At 33.4% G+C, this 22,027-nt stretch overlaps 1 long non-coding RNA gene across 1 annotated transcript; it reads left to right on the top strand.

The window, feature by feature from the left end:
- Positions 1-16,951: 16,951 nt before the first annotated feature.
- LOC134723560 (uncharacterized) lies at positions 16,952-18,507 on the top strand. Its single transcript, XR_010108111.1, has 3 exons — positions 16,952-17,090; positions 17,931-18,067; positions 18,493-18,507. It is a non-coding gene; the product is annotated as an uncharacterized LOC134723560 (long non-coding RNA).
- Positions 18,508-22,027: the final 3,520 nt, after the last annotated feature.

Raw genomic sequence — 22,027 nt, forward strand, 5'->3', positions numbered from 1 at the left:
ATGAAAGATTTTAATTTCTAAAGGTAAATCAGGTATAAATTTATTCCCACACATAGATTAGCATTAAAGTCAATGGGAGATTTTTTTTACTGAATTTACCCCTACAAGTAAGCAAAAACTAAACGAAGAGACAAATGACCAAACATAAAAGAAAGAAAAAAACTCCGCCACGGCTTTCTGGATTAATTCTTTTTTCATATCAACAATAGTCAGACAATTTTATTGAAACTCCACCACTTGCACGTGGACAGAAGTGAATATTTCCACACTGAGATTCTCCTAAAACAATACAACAAACAAAACACAGCGAATTTCATACCGTTCAGTTTTGAGTTGTTGGTTTGATTGATGTATACACTGCATCTCCTATGATTCATATGACTGTTTCATGCGTCAACAACGTTGTTGCTCATTTACTAAACAGTGAAGGTTATTTCGCCTTTTATAGCTGATGTTTATCATTTGAAAATCTATTTCAAGGTATCCCCCTTTTCTTCATAAAATAATATAAACCAAAACAATGCAAAAAGCAAAAAACACCAAAAAATTGTTTTCCAAACATTACTCGTAACAAAACAAGCTTCGTCTTTCAGAGGTAAGCATACGATGTAATGGGTTTGAAACCATTATATACTACCCATTTTGTAAAGTTTCCTCAGAGAAGGTATTGGCAAAAATCTGGTTGGTTATATACGTATAGTATACGTTTGCGGCTTGTGGCGTTTTTCTTGTTTTTGAAATTGTGCTATGTATAGATTAAAATCTAATAATCTCTAAAAATCTAAAACACCGACTCAATCATAGAATGAGTCCTTGTCAGGGCTTTTTCGTATTAACAAACAAAAATTTTGCAAATAATCGATATAGTACACCCTTTTAATTGAATAATCTATACATTTAAGTTTGCACTGCATGCTATGATTTCAAACCACAGTCTACATCTGTTGGGAACGTTGCCCTGAACGGGACGGAATTAAACCCGTACGTTCATGAGGCGAAAGACTTTAATCTTAGATACTAGTAGTCCTTCTTCTTTCCTCTTCAGGTTGAATGACAAAAGGGGGGTGTTAGTAATAACATTTAAAAAAAAAGAGCTTTATAATCATCCCATTTACATTTTATTAAACGTGTGTGGGTCCCACGTCAGGTACGTTGTCGTGAAAGGTTGTTTATCATATCTAAATGGCTATGCCCCACCACTTTTTGCTCATTGTAAAGGACCTCTCACCCCCATTATATTCACGCAGTACTTAATTTTCCATGTGCACTAATTGCTGACAACAATATCCTATAAATCGGATAGACTAAGCACTGCGAGTGTTTCTTTGCATCAAGTGTAGTGGATTGATTTGATTGTTTTTGCTTAACGTCCAGTGGCAAATAGTCCATGCAAATTAAAGCTATTGTGTTAGAAATTCACCTCAAGTCTAGTTAAACATTAGCTTTTATTTGTATTTTTGTGAGAGATGAAGGGAAAAAAAAACACGAATGATATAGAATTGCACACACGCACTTGCTTCAAATGTGTTTTCTTAAATAAAACCACTATGCAATCTTAAGCATTGATGACTATTTCGACTTAAGTTACAACAAAGTGGCATTTATTTGATAGCCAAATTATCTGATCCCGACTTGACTGTGATGAAAAAAAGCAACATATTACATGGTAGAGCACACTGGTTCCCGAAAAGTGGATCATAGTATAAGAACAGGTACTTCCGATTTAGGCAACAAGGTAAACACATCATACTTTCAAATATTTATTTCATTATTCACGTGAAACTTCCGTCATGGGTTCTACCGTCACCCTGTAACGTGGAGCCTTTCGATTTGTATCAATTCATTGCCCATTGTCTTTTAGTTTTGCACAAAGTAACAGCTACTCGTAGGAACTACATTTTGTCTAAAATGTGTACTACTAGTTTTCTGCAGACATATACAGTAAATTTAGTAAATAAACATACGTGATCAGGGACCGCCCATTTAGGGGAGAGCTTTCTGTATAACACTGAAGTTATATGCTCTTCTGATTGGCAGATAATGTTTGTAATAAATATTTTTTGGTAGATGGATCAAAACTAGAGTTGAAAAAAAATTAAAAAATATATGCTGAATGGACTAACTTTTTTCCCTTCAGGGTTGAAAAGTAATGGGGGTCAGTATAGGAATTCAGTGCGAATCTACATTGCTTGTAAACAAGGCCATGTGAATGCCCAAAAATGCCGCATGACCCTATGTTTTTATTGTTGCAAAAGATAGGGCTACATTTGTACTTTCATGAATGATATATGAAAGATTTTAATTTCTAAAGGTAAATCAGGTATAAATTTATTCCCACACATAGATTAGCATTAAAGTCAATGGGAGATTTTTTTTACTGAATTTACCCCTACAAGTAAGCAAAAACTAAACGAAGAGACAAATGACCAAACATAAAAGAAAGAAAAAAACTCCGCCACGGCTTTCTGGATTAATTCTTTTTTCATATCAACAATAGTCAGACAATTTTATTGAAACTCCACCACTTGCACGTGGACAGAAGTGAATATTTCCACACTGAGATTCTCCTAAAACAATACAACAAACAAAACACAGCGAATTTCATACCGTTCAGTTTTGAGTTGTTGGTTTGATTGATGTATACACTGCATCTCCTATGATTCATATGACTGTTTCATGCGTCAACAACGTTGTTGCTCATTTACTAAACAGTGAAGGTTATTTCGCCTTTTATAGCTGATGTTTATCATTTGAAAATCTATTTCAAGGTATCCCCCTTTTCTTCATAAAATAATATAAACCAAAACAATGCAAAAAGCAAAAAACACCAAAAAATTGTTTTCCAAACATTACTCGTAACAAAACAAGCTTCGTCTTTCAGAGGTAAGCATACGATGTAATGGGTTTGAAACCATTATATACTACCCATTTTGTAAAGTTTCCTCAGAGAAGGTATTGGCAAAAATCTGGTTGGTTATATACGTATAGTATACGTTTGCGGCTTGTGGCGTTTTTCTTGTTTTTGAAATTGTGCTATGTATAGATTAAAATCTAATAATCTCTAAAAATCTAAAACACCGACTCAATCATAGAATGAGTCCTTGTCAGGGCTTTTTCGTATTAACAAACAAAAATTTTGCAAATAATCGATATAGTACACCCTTTTAATTGAATAATCTATACATTTAAGTTTGCACTGCATGCTATGATTTCAAACCACAGTCTACATCTGTTGGGAACGTTGCCCTGAACGGGACGGAATTAAACCCGTACGTTCATGAGGCGAAAGACTTTAATCTTAGATACTAGTAGTCCTTCTTCTTTCCTCTTCAGGTTGAATGACAAAAGGGGGGTGTTAGTAATAACATTTAAAAAAAAAGAGCTTTATAATCATCCCATTTACATTTTATTAAACGTGTGTGGGTCCCACGTCAGGTACGTTGTCGTGAAAGGTTGTTTATCATATCTAAATGGCTATGCCCCACCACTTTTTGCTCATTGTAAAGGACCTCTCACCCCCATTATATTCACGCAGTACTTAATTTTCCATGTGCACTAATTGCTGACAACAATATCCTATAAATCGGATAGACTAAGCACTGCGAGTGTTTCTTTGCATCAAGTGTAGTGGATTGATTTGATTGTTTTTGCTTAACGTCCAGTGGCAAATAGTCCATGCAAATTAAAGCTATTGTGTTAGAAATTCACCTCAAGTCTAGTTAAACATTAGCTTTTATTTGTATTTTTGTGAGAGATGAAGGGAAAAAAAAAACACGAATGATATAGAATTGCACACACGCACTTGCTTCAAATGTGTTTTCTTAAATAAAACCACTATGCAATCTTAAGCATTGATGACTATTTCGACTTAAGTTACAACAAAGTGGCATTTATTTGATAGCCAAATTATCTGATCCCGACTTGACTGTGATGAAAAAAAGCAACATATTACATGGTAGAGCACACTGGTTCCCGAAAAGTGGATCATAGTATAAGAACAGGTACTTCCGATTTAGGCAACAAGGTAAACACATCATACTTTCAAATATTTATTTCATTATTCACGTGAAACTTCCGTCATGGGTTCTACCGTCACCCTGTAACGTGGAGCCTTTCGATTTGTATCAATTCATTGCCCATTGTCTTTTAGTTTTGCACAAAGTAACAGCTACTCGTAGGAACTACATTTTGTCTAAAATGTGTACTACTAGTTTTCTGCAGACATATACAGTAAAGGAGTATGTTCGATAAGGTCCTAAAATGGCCCCCTTTTTTAGCGCAAATTTCAAATTCGGATTTATTTACCAATATCACGATAAATTATAGCTAATACATTAACTAGATAGGATATAAGCCATTTTATTGAAAATTTCACGCTCCTGCGTTTCATTATGACGTCACAAGTTGTACTCATATTGATTTTTCACGAAAAAATCAATGAAACTGGGTAAATTTCCATAGATTATTGGACAGGAAACATAGAGCGCATACGTCGACAACAAAGATCTTTTAAAATAATGTTTGTGAAGACATTTCACATGTCTTATTTGAATATTAAGCTTGTCGACGCCTGCGCTCTATGTTTCCTGGTCCTTTATTTGGTTGAAATCCAGCTGATTTTGTCAAATTTCACAAAAATCCCTTATCTTGACCTTTTTGGGATGTAAAAATCAACGTGTTAGAATTAAACTTTGACAAAAACAGTTCTGTTTAACTTTCTCACATGTCTTTAAGGCAACTTAAAGCATTTATTGTCTTGTAACTATGAACTTTATAATTGGGGCCAAATATGGCCCTTACCGAACTTACTCCTTTAGTAAATAAACATACGTGATCAGGGACCGCCCATTTAGGGGAGAGCTTTCTGTATAACACTGAAGTTATATGCTCTTCTGATTGGCAGATAATGTTTGTAATAAATATTTTTTGGTAGATGGATCAAAACTAGAGTTGAAAAAAAATTAAAAAATATATGCTGAATGGACTAACTTTTTTCCCTTCAGGGTTGAAAAGTAATGGGGGTCAGTATAGGAATTCAGTGCGAATCTACATTGCTTGTAAACAAGGCCATGTGAATGCCCAAAAATGCCGCATGACCCTATGTTTTTATTGTTGCAAAAGATAGGGCTACATTTGTACTTTCATGAATGATATATGAAAGATTTTAATTTCTAAAGGTAAATCAGGTATAAATTTATTCCCACACATAGATTAGCATTAAAGTCAATGGGAGATTTTTTTTACTGAATTTACCCCTACAAGTAAGCAAAAACTAAACGAAGAGACAAATGACCAAACATAAAAGAAAGAAAAAAACTCCGCCACGGCTTTCTGGATTAATTCTTTTTTCATATCAACAATAGTCAGACAATTTTATTGAAACTCCACCACTTGCACGTGGACAGAAGTGAATATTTCCACACTGAGATTCTCCTAAAACAATACAACAAACAAAACACAGCGAATTTCATACCGTTCAGTTTTGAGTTGTTGGTTTGATTGATGTATACACTGCATCTCCTATGATTCATATGACTGTTTCATGCGTCAACAACGTTGTTGCTCATTTACTAAACAGTGAAGGTTATTTCGCCTTTTATAGCTGATGTTTATCATTTGAAAATCTATTTCAAGGTATCCCCCTTTTCTTCATAAAATAATATAAACCAAAACAATGCAAAAAGCAAAAAACACCAAAAAATTGTTTTCCAAACATTACTCGTAACAAAACAAGCTTCGTCTTTCAGAGGTAAGCATACGATGTAATGGGTTTGAAACCATTTTATACTACCCATTTTGTAAAGTTTCCTCAGAGAAGGTATTGGCAAAAATCTGGTTGGTTATATACGTATAGTATACGTTTGCGGCTTGTGGCGTTTTTCTTGTTTTTGAAATTGTGCTATGTATAGATTAAAATCTAATAATCTCTAAAAATCTAAAACACCGACTCAATCATAGAATGAGTCCTTGTCAGGGCTTTTTCGTATTAACAAACAAAAATTTTGCAAATAATCGATATAGTACACCCTTTTAATTGAATAATCTATACATTTAAGTTTGCACTGCATGCTATGATTTCAAACCACAGTCTACATCTGTTCGGAACGTTGCCCTGAACGGGACGGAATTAAACCCGTACGTTCATGAGGCGAAAGACTTTAATCTTAGATACTAGTAGTCCTTCTTCTTTCCTCTTCAGGTTGAATGACAAAAGGGGGGTGTTAGTAATAACATTTAAAAAAAAAGAGCTTTATAATCATCCCATTTACATTTTATTAAACGTGTGTGGGTCCCACGTCAGGTACGTTGTCGTGAAAGGTTGTTTATCATATCTAAATGGCTATGCCCCACCACTTTTTGCTCATTGTAAAGGACCTCTCACCCCCATTATATTCACGCAGTACTTAATTTTCCATGTGCACTAATTGCTGACAACAATATCCTATAAATCGGATAGACTAAGCACTGCGAGTGTTTCTTTGCATCAAGTGTAGTGGATTGATTTGATTGTTTTTGCTTAACGTCCAGTGGCAAATAGTCCATGCAAATTAAAGCTATTGTGTTAGAAATTCACCTCAAGTCTAGTTAAACATTAGCTTTTATTTGTATTTTTGTGAGAGATGAAGGGAAAAAAAAACACGAATGATATAGAATTGCACACACGCACTTGCTTCAAATGTGTTTTCTTAAATAAAACCACTATGCAATCTTAAGCATTGATGACTATTTCGACTTAAGTTACAACAAAGTGGCATTTATTTGATAGCCAAATTATCTGATCCCGACTTGACTGTGATGAAAAAAAGCAACATATTACATGGTAGAGCACACTGGTTCCCGAAAAGTGGATCATAGTATAAGAACAGGTACTTCCGATTTAGGCAACAAGGTAAACACATCATACTTTCAAATATTTATTTCATTATTCACGTGAAACTTCCGTCATGGGTTCTACCGTCACCCTGTAACGTGGAGCCTTTCGATTTGTATCAATTCATTGCCCATTGTCTTTTAGTTTTGCACAAAGTAACAGCTACTCGTAGGAACTACATTTTGTCTAAAATGTGTACTACTAGTTTTCTGCAGACATATACAGTAAATTTAGTAAATAAACATACGTGATCAGGGATCGCCCATTTAGGGGAGAGCTTTCTGTATAACACTGAAGTTATATGCTCTTCTGATTGGCAGATAATGTTTGTAATAAATATTTTTTGGTAGATGGATCAAAACTAGAGTTGAAAAAAAAATAAAAAATATATGCTGAATGGACTAACTTTTTTCCCTTCAGGGTTGAAAAGTAATGGGGGTCAGTATAGGAATTCAGTGCGAATCTACATTGCTTGTAAACAAGGCCATGTGAATGCCCAAAAATGCCGCATGACCCTATGTTTTTATTGTTGCAAAAGATAGGGCTACATTTGTACTTTCATGAATGATATATGAAAGATTTTAATTTCTAAAGGTAAATCAGGTATAAATTTATTCCCACACATAGATTAGCATTAAAGTCAATGGGAGATTTTTTTTACTGAATTTACCCCTACAAGTAAGCAAAAACTAAACGAAGAGACAAATGACCAAACATAAAAGAAAGAAAAAAACTCCGCCACGGCTTTCTGGATTAATTCTTTTTTCATATCAACAATAGTCAGACAATTTTATTGAAACTCCACCACTTGCACGTGGACAGAAGTGAATATTTCCACACTGAGATTCTCCTAAAACAATACAACAAACAAAACACAGCGAATTTCATACCGTTCAGTTTTGAGTTGTTGGTTTGATTGATGTATACACTGCATCTCCTATGATTCATATGACTGTTTCATGCGTCAACAACGTTGTTGCTCATTTACTAAACAGTGAAGGTTATTTCGCCTTTTATAGCTGATGTTTATCATTTGAAAATCTATTTCAAGGTATCCCCCTTTTCTTCATAAAATAATATAAACCAAAACAATGCAAAAAGCAAAAAACACCAAAAAATTGTTTTCCAAACATTACTCGTAACAAAACAAGCTTCGTCTTTCAGAGGTAAGTATACGATGTAATGGGTTTGAAACCATTATATACTACCCATTTTGTAAAGTTTCCTCAGAGAAGGTATTGGCAAAAATCTGGTTGGTTATATACGTATAGTATACGTTTGCGGCTTGTGGCGTTTTTCTTGTTTTTGAAATTGTGCTATGTATAGATTAAAATCTAATAATCTCTAAAAATCTAAAACACCGACTCAATCATAGAATGAGTCCTTGTCAGGGCTTTTTCGTATTAACAAACAAAAATTTTGCAAATAATCGATATAGTACACCCTTTTAATTGAATAATCTATACATTTAAGTTTGCACTGCATGCTATGATTTCAAACCACAGTCTACATCTGTTGGGAACGTTGCCCTGAACGGGACGGAATTAAACCCGTACGTTCATGAGGCGAAAGACTTTAATCTTAGATACTAGTAGTCCTTCTTCTTTCCTCTTCAGGTTGAATGACAAAAGGGGGGTGTTAGTAATAACATTTAAAAAAAAAGAGCTTTATAATCATCCCATTTACATTTTATTAAACGTGTGTGGGTCCCACGTCAGGTACGTTGTCGTGAAAGGTTGTTTATCATATCTAAATGGCTATGCCCCACCACTTTTTGCTCATTGTAAAGGACCTCTCACCCCCATTATATTCACGCAGTACTTAATTTTCCATGTGCACTAATTGCTGACAACAATATCCTATAAATCGGATAGACTAAGCACTGCGAGTGTTTCTTTGCATCAAGTGTAGTGGATTGATTTGATTGTTTTTGCTTAACGTCCAGTGGCAAATAGTCCATGCAAATTAAAGCTATTGTGTTAGAAATTCACCTCAAGTCTAGTTAAACATTAGCTTTTATTTGTATTTTTGTGAGAGATGAAGGGAAAAAAAAAACACGAATGATATAGAATTGCACACACGCACTTGCTTCAAATGTGTTTTCTTAAATAAAACCACTATGCAATCTTAAGCATTGATGACTATTTCGACTTAAGTTACAACAAAGTGGCATTTATTTGATAGCCAAATTATCTGATCCCGACTTGACTGTGATGAAAAAAAGCAACATATTACATGGTAGAGCACACTGGTTCCCGAAAAGTGGATCATAGTATAAGAACAGGTACTTCCGATTTAGGCAACAAGGTAAACACATCATACTTTCAAATATTTATTTCATTATTCACGTGAAACTTCCGTCATGGGTTCTACCGTCACCCTGTAACGTGGAGCCTTTCGATTTGTATCAATTCATTGCCCATTGTCTTTTAGTTTTGCACAAAGTAACAGCTACTCGTAGGAACTACATTTTGTCTAAAATGTGTACTACTAGTTTTCTGCAGACATATACAGTAAATTTAGTAAATAAACATACGTGATCAGGGACCGCCCATTTAGGGGAGAGCTTTCTGTATAACACTGAAGTTATATGCTCTTCTGATTGGCAGATAATGTTTGTAATAAATATTTTTTGGTAGATGGATCAAAACTAGAGTTGAAAAAAAATTAAAAAATATATGCTGAATGGACTAACTTTTTTCCCTTCAGGGTTGAAAAGTAATGGGGGTCAGTATAGGAATTCAGTGCGAATCTACATTGCTTGTAAACAAGGCCATGTGAATGCCCAAAAATGCCGCATGACCCTATGTTTTTATTGTTGCAAAAGATAGGGCTACATTTGTACTTTCATGAATGATATATGAAAGATTTTAATTTCTAAAGGTAAATCAGGTATAAATTTATTCCCACACATAGATTAGCATTAAAGTCAATGGGAGATTTTTTTTACTGAATTTACCCCTACAAGTAAGCAAAAACTAAACGAAGAGACAAATGACCAAACATAAAAGAAAGAAAAAAACTCCGCCACGGCTTTCTGGATTAATTCTTTTTTCATATCAACAATAGTCAGACAATTTTATTGAAACTCCACCACTTGCACGTGGACAGAAGTGAATATTTCCACACTGAGATTCTCCTAAAACAATACAACAAACAAAACACAGCGAATTTCATACCGTTCAGTTTTGAGTTGTTGGTTTGATTGATGTATACACTGCATCTCCTATGATTCATATGACTGTTTCATGCGTCAACAACGTTGTTGCTCATTTACTAAACAGTGAAGGTTATTTCGCCTTTTATAGCTGATGTTTATCATTTGAAAATCTATTTCAAGGTATCCCCCTTTTCTTCATAAAATAATATAAACCAAAACAATGCAAAAAGCAAAAAACACCAAAAAATTGTTTTCCAAACATTACTCGTAACAAAACAAGCTTCGTCTTTCAGAGGTAAGCATACGATGTAATGGGTTTGAAACCATTATATACTACCCATTTTGTAAAGTTTCCTCAGAGAAGGTATTGGCAAAAATCTGGTTGGTTATATACGTATAGTATACGTTTGCGGCTTGTGGCGTTTTTCTTGTTTTTGAAATTGTGCTATGTATAGATTAAAATCTAATAATCTCTAAAAATCTAAAACACCGACTCAATCATAGAATGAGTCCTTGTCAGGGCTTTTTCGTATTAACAAACAAAAATTTTGCAAATAATCGATATAGTACACCCTTTTAATTGAATAATCTATACATTTAAGTTTGCACTGCATGCTATGATTTCAAACCACAGTCTACATCTGTTGGGAACGTTGCCCTGAACGGGACGGAATTAAACCCGTACGTTCATGAGGCGAAAGACTTTAATCTTAGATACTAGTAGTCCTTCTTCTTTCCTCTTCAGGTTGAATGACAAAAGGGGGGTGTTAGTAATAACATTTAAAAAAAAAGAGCTTTATAATCATCCCATTTACATTTTATTAAACGTGTGTGGGTCCCACGTCAGGTACGTTGTCGTGAAAGGTTGTTTATCATATCTAAATGGCTATGCCCCACCACTTTTTGCTCATTGTAAAGGACCTCTCACCCCCATTATATTCACGCAGTACTTAATTTTCCATGTGCACTAATTGCTGACAACAATATCCTATAAATCGGATAGACTAAGCACTGCGAGTGTTTCTTTGCATCAAGTGTAGTGGATTGATTTGATTGTTTTTGCTTAACGTCCAGTGGCAAATAGTCCATGCAAATTAAAGCTATTGTGTTAGAAATTCACCTCAAGTCTAGTTAAACATTAGCTTTTATTTGTATTTTTGTGAGAGATGAAGGGAAAAAAAAACACGAATGATATAGAATTGCACACACGCACTTGCTTCAAATGTGTTTTCTTAAATAAAACCACTATGCAATCTTAAGCATTGATGACTATTTCGACTTAAGTTACAACAAAGTGGCATTTATTTGATAGCCAAATTATCTGATCCCGACTTGACTGTGATGAAAAAAAGCAACATATTACATGGTAGAGCACACTGGTTCCCGAAAAGTGGATCATAGTATAAGAACAGGTACTTCCGATTTAGGCAACAAGGTAAACACATCATACTTTCAAATATTTATTTCATTATTCACGTGAAACTTCCGTCATGGGTTCTACCGTCACCCTGTAACGTGGAGCCTTTCGATTTGTATCAATTCATTGCCCATTGTCTTTTAGTTTTGCACAAAGTAACAGCTACTCGTAGGAACTACATTTTGTCTAAAATGTGTACTACTAGTTTTCTGCAGACATATACAGTAAATTTAGTAAATAAACATACGTGATCAGGGATCGCCCATTTAGGGGAGAGCTTTCTGTATAACACTGAAGTTATATGCTCTTCTGATTGGCAGATAATGTTTGTAATAAATATTTTTTGGTAGATGGATCAAAACTAGAGTTGAAAAAAAAATAAAAAATATATGCTGAATGGACTAACTTTTTTCCCTTCAGGGTTGAAAAGTAATGGGGGTCAGTATAGGAATTCAGTGCGAATCTACATTGCTTGTAAACAAGGCCATGTGAATGCCCAAAAATGCCGCATGACCCTATGTTTTTATTGTTGCAAAAGATAGGGCTACATTTGTACTTTCATGAATGATATATGAAAGATTTTAATTTCTAAAGGTAAATCAGGTATAAATTTATTCCCACACATAGATTAGCATTAAAGTCAATGGGAGATTTTTTTTACTGAATTTACCCCTACAAGTAAGCAAAAACTAAACGAAGAGACAAATGACCAAACATAAAAGAAAGAAAAAAACTCCGCCACGGCTTTCTGGATTAATTCTTTTTTCATATCAACAATAGTCAGACAATTTTATTGAAACTCCACCACTTGCACGTGGACAGAAGTGAATATTTCCACACTGAGATTCTCCTAAAACAATACAACAAACAAAACACAGCGAATTTCATACCGTTCAGTTTTGAGTTGTTGGTTTGATTGATGTATACACTGCATCTCCTATGATTCATATGACTGTTTCATGCGTCAACAACGTTGTTGCTCATTTACTAAACAGTGAAGGTTATTTCGCCTTTTATAGCTGATGTTTATCATTTGAAAATCTATTTCAAGGTATCCCCCTTTTCTTCATAAAATAATATAAACCAAAACAATGCAAAAAGCAAAAAACACCAAAAAATTGTTTTCCAAACATTACTCGTAACAAAACAAGCTTCGTCTTTCAGAGGTAAGCATACGATGTAATGGGTTTGAAACCATTATACATGTATACTACCCATTTTGTAAAGTTTCCTCAGAGAAGGTATTGGCAAAAATCTGGTTGGTTATATACGTATAGTATACGTTTGCGGCTTGTGGCGTTTTTCTTGTTTTTTGAAATTGTGCTATGTATAGATTAAAATCTAATAATCTCTAAAAATCTAAAACACCGACTCAATCATAGAATGAGTCCTTGTCAGGGCTTTTTCGTATTAACAAACAAAAATTTTGCAAAAAATCGATATAGTACACCCTTTTAATTGAATAATCTATACATTTAAGTTTGCACTGCATGCTATGATTTCAAACCACAGTCTACATCTGTTGGGAACGTTGCCCTGAACGGGACGGAATTAAACCCGTACGTTCATGAGGCGAAAGACTTTAATCTTAGATACTAGTAGTCCTTCTTCTTTCCTCTTCAGGTTGAATGACAAAAGGGGGGTGTTAGTAATAACATTTAAAAAAAAAGAGCTTTATAATCATCCCATTTACATTTTATTAAACGTGTGTGGGTCCCACGTCAGGTACGTTGTCGTGAAAGGTTGTTTATCATATCTAAATGGCTATGCCCCACCACTTTTTGCTCATTGTAAAGGACCTCTCACCCCCATTATATTCACGCAGTACTTAATTTTCCATGTGCACTAATTGCTGACAACAATATCCTATAAATCGGATAGACTAAGCACTGCGAGTGTTTCTTTGCATCAAGTGTAGTGGATTGATTTGATTGTTTTTGCTTAACGTCCAGTGGCAAATAGTCCATGCAAATTAAAGCTATTGTGTTAGAAATTCACCTCAAGTCTAGTTAAACATTAGCTTTTATTTGTATTTTTGTGAGAGATGAAGGGAAAAAAAAAACACGAATGATATAGAATTGCACACACGCACTTGCTTCAAATGTGTTTTCTTAAATAAAACCACTATGCAATCTTAAGCATTGATGACTATTTCGACTTAAGTTACAACAAAGTGGCATTTATTTGATAGCCAAATTATCTGATCCCGACTTGACTGTGATGAAAAAAAGCAACATATTACATGGTAGAGCACACTGGTTCCCGAAAAGTGGATCATAGTATAAGAACAGGTACTTCCGATTTAGGCAACAAGGCAAACACATCATACTTTCAAATATTTATTTCATTATTCACGTGAAACTTCCGTCATGGGTTCTACCGTCACCCTGTAACGTGGAGCCTTTCGATTTGTATCAATTCATTGCCCATTGTCTTTTAGTTTTGCACAAAGTAACAGCTACTCGTAGGAACTACATTTTGTCTAAAATGTGTACTACTAGTTTTCTGCAGACATATACAGTAAATTTAGTAAATAAACATACGTCATCAGGGACCGCCCATTTAGGGGAGAGCTTTCTGTATAACACTGAAGTTATATGCTCTTCTGATTGGCAGATAATGTTTGTAATAAATATTTTTTGGTAGATGGATCAAAACTAGAGTTGAAAAAAAATTAAAAAATATATGCTGAATGGACTAACTTTTTTCCCTTCAGGGTTGAAAAGTAATGGGGGTCAGTATAGGAATTCAGTGCGAATCTACATTGCTTGTAAACAAGGCCATGTGAATGCCCAAAAATGCCGCATGACCCTATGTTTTTATTGTTGCAAAAGATAGGGCTACATTTGTACTTTCATGAATGATATATGAAAGATTTTAATTTCTAAAGGTAAATCAGGTATAAATTTATTCCCACACATAGATTAGCATTAAAGTCAATGGGAGATTTTTTTTACTGAATTTACCCCTACAAGTAAGCAAAAACTAAACGAAGAGACAAATGACCAAACAGAAAAGAAAGAAAAAAACTCCGCCACGGCTTTCTGGATAAATATTTTTTCATATCAACAATAGTCAGACAACTTTATTGAAACTCCACCACTTGCACGTGGACAGAAGTGAATATTTCCACACTGAGATTCTCCTAAAACAATACAACAAACAAAACACAGCGAATTTCATACCGTTCAGTTTTGAGTTGTTGGTTTGATTGATGTATACACTGCATCTCCTATGATTCATATGACTGTTTCATGCGTCAACAACGTTGTTGCTCATTTACTAAACAGTGAAGGTTATTTCGCCTTTTATAGCTGATGTTTATCATTTGAAAATCTATTTCAAGGTATCCCCCTTTTCTTCATAAAATAATATAAACCAAAACAATGCAAAAAGCAAAAAACACCAAAAAATTGTTTTCCAAACATTACTCGTAACAAAACAAGCTTCGTCTTTCAGAGGTAAGTATACGATGTAATGGGTTTGAAACCATTATACATGTATACTACCCATTTTGTAAAGTTTCCTCAGAGAAGGTATTGGCAAAAATCTGGTTGGTTATATACGTATAGTATACGTTTGCGGCTTGTGGCGTTTTTCTTGTTTTTTGAAATTGTGCTATGTATAGATTAAAATCTAATAATCTCTAAAAATCTAAAACACCGACTCAATCATAGAATGAGTCCTTGTCAGGGCTTTTTCGTATTAACAAACAAAAATTTTGCAAAAAATCGATATAGTACACCCTTTTAATTGAATAATCTATACATTTAAGTTTGCACTGCATGCTATGATTTCAAACCACAGTCTACATCTGTTGGGAACGTTGCCCTGAACGGGACGGAATTAAACCCGTACGTTCATGAGGCGAAAGACTTTAATCTTAGATACTAGTAGTCCTTCTTCTTTCCTCTTCAGGTTGAATGACAAAAGGGGGGTGTTAGTAATAACATTTAAAAAAAAAGAGCTTTATAATCATCCCATTTACATTTTATTAAACGTGTGTGGGTCCCACGTCAGGTACGTTGTCGTGAAAGGTTGTTTATCATATCTAAATGGCTATGCCCCACCACTTTTTGCTCATTGTAAAGGACCTCTCACCCCCATTATATTCACGCAGTACTTAATTTTCCATGTGCACTAATTGCTGACAACAATATCCTATAAATCGGATAGACTAAGCACTGCGAGTGTTTCTTTGCATCAAGTGTAGTGGATTGATTTGATTGTTTTTGCTTAACGTCCAGTGGCAAATAGTCCATGCAAATTAAAGCTATTGTGTTAGAAATTCACCTCAAGTCTAGTTAAACATTAGCTTTTATTTGTATTTTTGTGAGAGATGAAGGGAAAAAAAAAACACGAATGATATAGAATTGCACACACGCACTTGCTTCAAATGTGTTTTCTTAAATAAAACCACTATGCAATCTTAAGCATTGATGACTATTTCGACTTAAGTTACAACAAAGTGGCATTTATTTGATAGCCAAATTATCTGATCCCGACTTGACTGTGATGAAAAAAAGCAACATATTACATGGTAGAGCACACTGGTTCCCGAAAAGTGGATCATAGTATAAGAACAGGTACTTCCGATTTAGGCAACAAGGCAAACACATCATACTTTCAAATATTTATTTCATTATTCACGTGAAACTTCCGTCATGGGTTCTACCGTCACCCTCCCAGGTAGCACAAAACATTTTCAAAACATTTTTATAAGGTTGTATAAATGTCTTATCAAAACGTTGTCAAACAAATATTTTCGTGATGTTATGTAAATATTTTGTCTTTGATTTTTAAAACATTTTTTTTAAACATTTTTTGAAAATATTTTTACAATGATGTAAGAATATTCATAAAAATGTTTTCGATAATATTTTTTAAGATATTCTGTTTGAATGTTTTATAAATGTTCAGAAGATATGTAGGTTCTACCTCTGAAAAACATTTTAAAAGTATATAAGTAGAACATTCTTAACAATATTACTCTGATGTTTTAAAAATATTTTCTAAAAATGTTTCATAGAATGTTTAAATAACATGCCTTTAAGATATTTTAACAACATTTCTTCATAATATTCGATGAAAACATTTTGAAAACATTACGCTTTAATATTGAGAAAATGAATTTATAAAACAATTTGTTGCTAATATTTTAACAACATTTTAAAATAATATTATGAACACATTTACCCAAAAACATTTAAAAAACGTTTCGCATTTAATATTGAGAAAATGAATTTATAAAACATTTTGTTGCTAATATTTTAACAACATTTCAAAATAATATTATAAACACATTTACTCAAAAATATTTAATAGAAAATGTTTAAACAATATTTTTAAGACATTAATTTAGGTTATGTAAAACAAATAATTTCATTAAATGACAGTGATTTGAGTGGTACTTGGTCCCATATATAGCATTATATAGTGTAGTGCTATTTTCCGGATTATCTGTTCCACTACCGACAACAAACTTTTTACAAATTTAAAATCTGACTGTTCCCGGTGACCAACGAACATGAACCCAAGGAATTTTGGAATCAGTAACCGGAAGTTTTATTTACCGCCATGCTGTAAACAAAGACAAAGGAAACGTAGAAAATAAAGAATAACCTTATCATGCGTTAAAACTGGTAAGATATGACACTAGTTTACATTTATAAATCATTATTCTGCTTCTTAAAATATCTTGGTTATTTTTTTTAATATATTAAAAGAATTAATACGAGTTTAACATGTGTAAGCAAGTATAATGCAAAAAGGGGGGTGCTGATAATTTTAGTCTGCCTCGATGTTATGATGTTTATGTCCAGTGAACATTAGAATTATACTAAAATGGTTACCCTCAAGGGTTTTTTATATGATTTTAAAATCTATATAATTATAAATGCAACTACTTCATCTTGACTGCTTGTAACGACTCACCATGTCTGAAAAGTATTTTTACAAGTCAGTCCTTCATTTGCTTTAACAGACTAGGCTATTTAAGCAGCATTTTATTCACTCAATTGCTGTCGACATATCTACTAATCAAGGGAATCCCAAATACGCAATGGTTATCAAAGCTTTTGCTATTTGATAACGCGAGTGTTGTTGCCTCTATAATATATTGTTTTATGTTTATGTAACTCGTACATTTGTTTCGAGCCTTACAGCCTATCGCCAGGCCAGATAAATATGTATGTGCCGATCCCAAGACAGGAGTTTGACTCAGTTGTTGCCGGTCCATTTCTGACATATTTGTTTTTTCGTCAAACTTTATAAATAACAAGAATTATGCCGTTACTTTCTTTTTTTGAATTGTTTTATCATACGCCTTTACGGGACGTATTATGGAATACCGTGTCGATCTATCTGTCCGTTCCTCTGTCTGTAGGTTGTGACCTTTGTACATGTACATATGTAGCTCACTATTACAATGTGACTTTTTATAACTTATATTTTATTCATTTTGTTTATTTTAACTTTTGTAGGATCAATTAGATGTACCAAAATGTATGATAGATTTTCTGAAATGCAGATTAAAATGGAGAATGGAAATGGGGATTTTAAAAAAGAATATAAGCTTAGAAACGATTACAACCATCCTGGAAGAGCAAATTATATGGAGGTATTTATTCTTTAAAATCTTCAATCTACATAACATGTATTTGCGCAAAAATATACAATAACCATTTTTCTTTGTAAGACCAAGAACATGTTACAGGTTCTTCATGGGTGGCTACTTTTTATAGTTGAGAAAACTATAGTGTACAGTATACATGACTTATTTTAAAAACTGGTGAAATCTACCGTTACACTTGTTTAATAATAAAAAAAAATCTATAGATGTATAAAATAGCTACAATTGTTGCTTCACAATCCATTAACACTGATAAGTTGACACTTTTCAATATACTTTTGTAAAACCACTGTGGATTAAATGAAGAGAAATAGTTTATTGTGTAATTTTGATTAGATTAACTGAAGCTCCACTTGTTTATGTTGTTTAATCACTTAACGGAAGGACTAATTTGTTTATGCTTTATTTTACAGAAGCAAGCAGATGTCAAAGAAAATAAAAAGAATGGAAGAAAGGAAACGTTGAAAAAGAACAGTGATATGAAAATATTGAATAAATGTTTTGCATTTATAATTGTTATTCATCTTGTATAGTGTTGACTAATTATATATAAGGCAGCAAAGAAAACAGTTAAAAACGATGCAGAAAAAAATGTCTGACGGTACATGAGATGAAGAAATACTTCTAAAAAAAATGCACAAAGATATTTAAAATCAGAAAAAAAGAATACCTTTCTGTAAGTAAAACCATGACAAATTATAATATAACGTGTTCAATGAATACAAAAAAAAAGGGTTATGTCAATGAGACATCAATCTGACAAAAGTAAACAAAATATATAGATTCAACTGTAAACAACAAACAATTGTGAAAGGAGATGTGTGGTAAAGATCAGTATGACAGCAGTTGTTTTTTCAGATGCAGATCTAGGATTATGAGAAAAGTGTCCACATGCTCTACACTAGACAAAGTTGGATTGAAATAGTTGGAATTAGATAAACTATAATTATAGCTTCATAAGAGGACACAGGATCACCCCCGCCATATTCAAACACAATCAAATGATTTTTTAATATTTTATAAAACGTTTGAATAATGATGTTAGAAAACATTTTTCTTATGATATTCATATAACATTTAAATGATGTTTTGAGATTATGAACATTATAAAAACATTTTGTAAAATGTTTTTTGAACATTTTCACAACATTTTATCCTGCAACACATTTTTGTTTTATGTTTTAAAAATGTTTCAAGGATATTTTAATATAAACAAACATTTATAAAACATTTTACAAACATTGTCAACAAAATTTAGAAATGTTTTAATGATGTCTTTAAAAATATCCTGGACATTTTATGGAAAATGTTTTGAAAATATTTCTGATGCCATACAATAGCACGTTATTTTAATATTTTCTACGATATTTTCCCAACATTTTTCAAAATGTTTTAAAAACATAAACAAAATATTATTGTGTTAACTGGGCTGTAACGTGGAGCCTTTCGATTTGTATCAATTCATTGCCCATTGTCTTTTAGTTTTGCACAAAGTAACAGCTACTCGTAGGAACTACATTTTGTCTAAAATGTGTACTACTAGTTTTCTGCAGACATATACAGTAAATTTAGTAAATAAACATACGTCATCAGGGACCGCCCATTTAGGGGAGAGCTTTCTGTATAACACTGAAGTTATATGCTCTTCTGATTGGCAGATAATGTTTGTAATAAATATTTTTTGGTAGATGGATCAAAACTAGAGTTGAAAAAAAATTAAAAAATATATGCTGAATGGACTAACTTTTTTCCCTTCAGGGTTGAAAAGTAATGGGGGTCAGTATAGGAATTCAGTGCGAATCTACATTGCTTGTAAACAAGGCCATGTGAATGCCCAAAAATGCCGCATGACCCTATGTTTTTATTGTTGCAAAAGATAGGGCTACATTTGTACTTTCATGAATGATATATGAAAGATTTTAATTTCTAAAGGTAAATCAGGTATAAATTTATTCCCACACATAGATTAGCATTAAAGTCAATGGGAGATTTTTTTTACTGAATTTACCCCTACAAGTAAGCAAAAACTAAACGAAGAGACAAATGACCAAACAGAAAAGAAAGAAAAAAACTCCGCCACGGCTTTCTGGATAAATATTTTTTCATATCAACAATAGTCAGACAACTTTATTGAAACTCCACCACTTGCACGTGGACAGAAGTGAATATTTCCACACTGAGATTCTCCTAAAACAATACAACAAACAAAACACAGCGAATTTCATACCGTTCAGTTTTGAGTTGTTGGTTTGATTGATGTATACACTGCATCTCCTATGATTCATATGACTGTTTCATGCGTCAACAACGTTGTTGCTCATTTACTAAACAGTGAAGGTTATTTCGCCTTTTATAGCTGATGTTTATCATTTGAAAATCTATTTCAAGGTATCCCCCTTTTCTTCATAAAATAATATAAACCAAAACAATGCAAAAAGCAAAAAACACCAAAAAATTGTTTTCCAAACATTACTCGTAACAAAACAAGCTTCGTCTTTCAGAGGTAAGTATACGATGTAATGGGTTTGAAACCATTATACATGTATACTACCCATTTTGTAAAGTTTCCTCAGAGAAGGTATTGGCAAAAATCTGGTTGGTTATATACGTATAGTATACGTTTGCGGCTTGTGGCGTTTTTCTTGTTTTTTGAAATTGTGCTATGTATAGATTAAAATCTAATAATCTCTAAAAATCTAAAACACCGACTCAATCATAGAATGAGTCCTTGTCAGGGCTTTTTCGTATTAACAAACAAAAATTTTGCAAAAAATCGATATAGTACACCCTTTTAATTGAATAATCTATACATTTAAGTTTGCACTGCATGCTATGATTTCAAACCACAGTCTACATCTGTTGGGAACGTTGCCCTGAACGGGACGGAATTAAACCCGTACGTTCATGAGGCGAAAGACTTTAATCTTAGATACTAGTAGTCCTTCTTCTTTCCTCTTCAGGTTGAATGACAAAAGGGGGGTGTTAGTAATAACATTTAAAAAAAAAGAGCTTTATAATCATCCCATTTACATTTTATTAAACGTGTGTGGGTCCCACGTCAGGTACGTTGTCGTGAAAGGTTGTTTATCATATCTAAATGGCTATGCCCCACCACTTTTTGCTCATTGTAAAGGACCTCTCACCCCCATTATATTCACGCAGTACTTAATTTTCCATGTGCACTAATTGCTGACAACAATATCCTATAAATCGGATAGACTAAGCACTGCGAGTGTTTCTTTGCATCAAGTGTAGTGGATTGATTTGATTGTTTTTGCTTAACGTCCAGTGGCAAATAGTCCATGCAAATTAAAGCTATTGTGTTAGAAATTCACCTCAAGTCTAGTTAAACATTAGCTTTTATTTGTATTTTTGTGAGAGATGAAGGGAAAAAAAAAAACACGAATGATATAGAATTGCACACACGCACTTGCTTCAAATGTGTTTTCTTAAATAAAACCACTATGCAATCTTAAGCATTGATGACTATTTCGACTTAAGTTACAACGAAGTGGCATTTATTTGATAGCCAAATTATCTGATCCCGACTTGACTGTGATGAAAAAAAGCAACATATTACATGGTAGAGCACACTGGTTCCCGAAAAGTGGATCATAGTATAAGAACAGGTACTTCCGATTTAGGCAACAAGGCAAACACATCATACTTTCAAATATTTATTTCATTATTCACGTGAAACTTCCGTCATGGGTTCTACCGTCACCCTGTAACGTGGAGCCTTTCGATTTGTATCAATTCATTGCCCATTGTCTTTTAGTTTTGCACAAAGTAACAGCTACTCGTAGGAACTACATTTTGTCTAAAATGTGTACTACTAGTTTTCTGCAGACATATACAGTAAATTTAGTAAATAAACATACGTCATCAGGGACCGCCCATTTAGGGGAGAGCTTTCTGTATAACACTGAAGTTATATGCTCTTCTGAT

The sequence above is a fragment of the Mytilus trossulus genome, chromosome 6 (genome assembly GCF_036588685.1).
Source record: "Mytilus trossulus isolate FHL-02 chromosome 6, PNRI_Mtr1.1.1.hap1, whole genome shotgun sequence".
NCBI classification, from domain to species: domain Eukaryota; kingdom Metazoa; phylum Mollusca; class Bivalvia; order Mytilida; family Mytilidae; genus Mytilus; species Mytilus trossulus.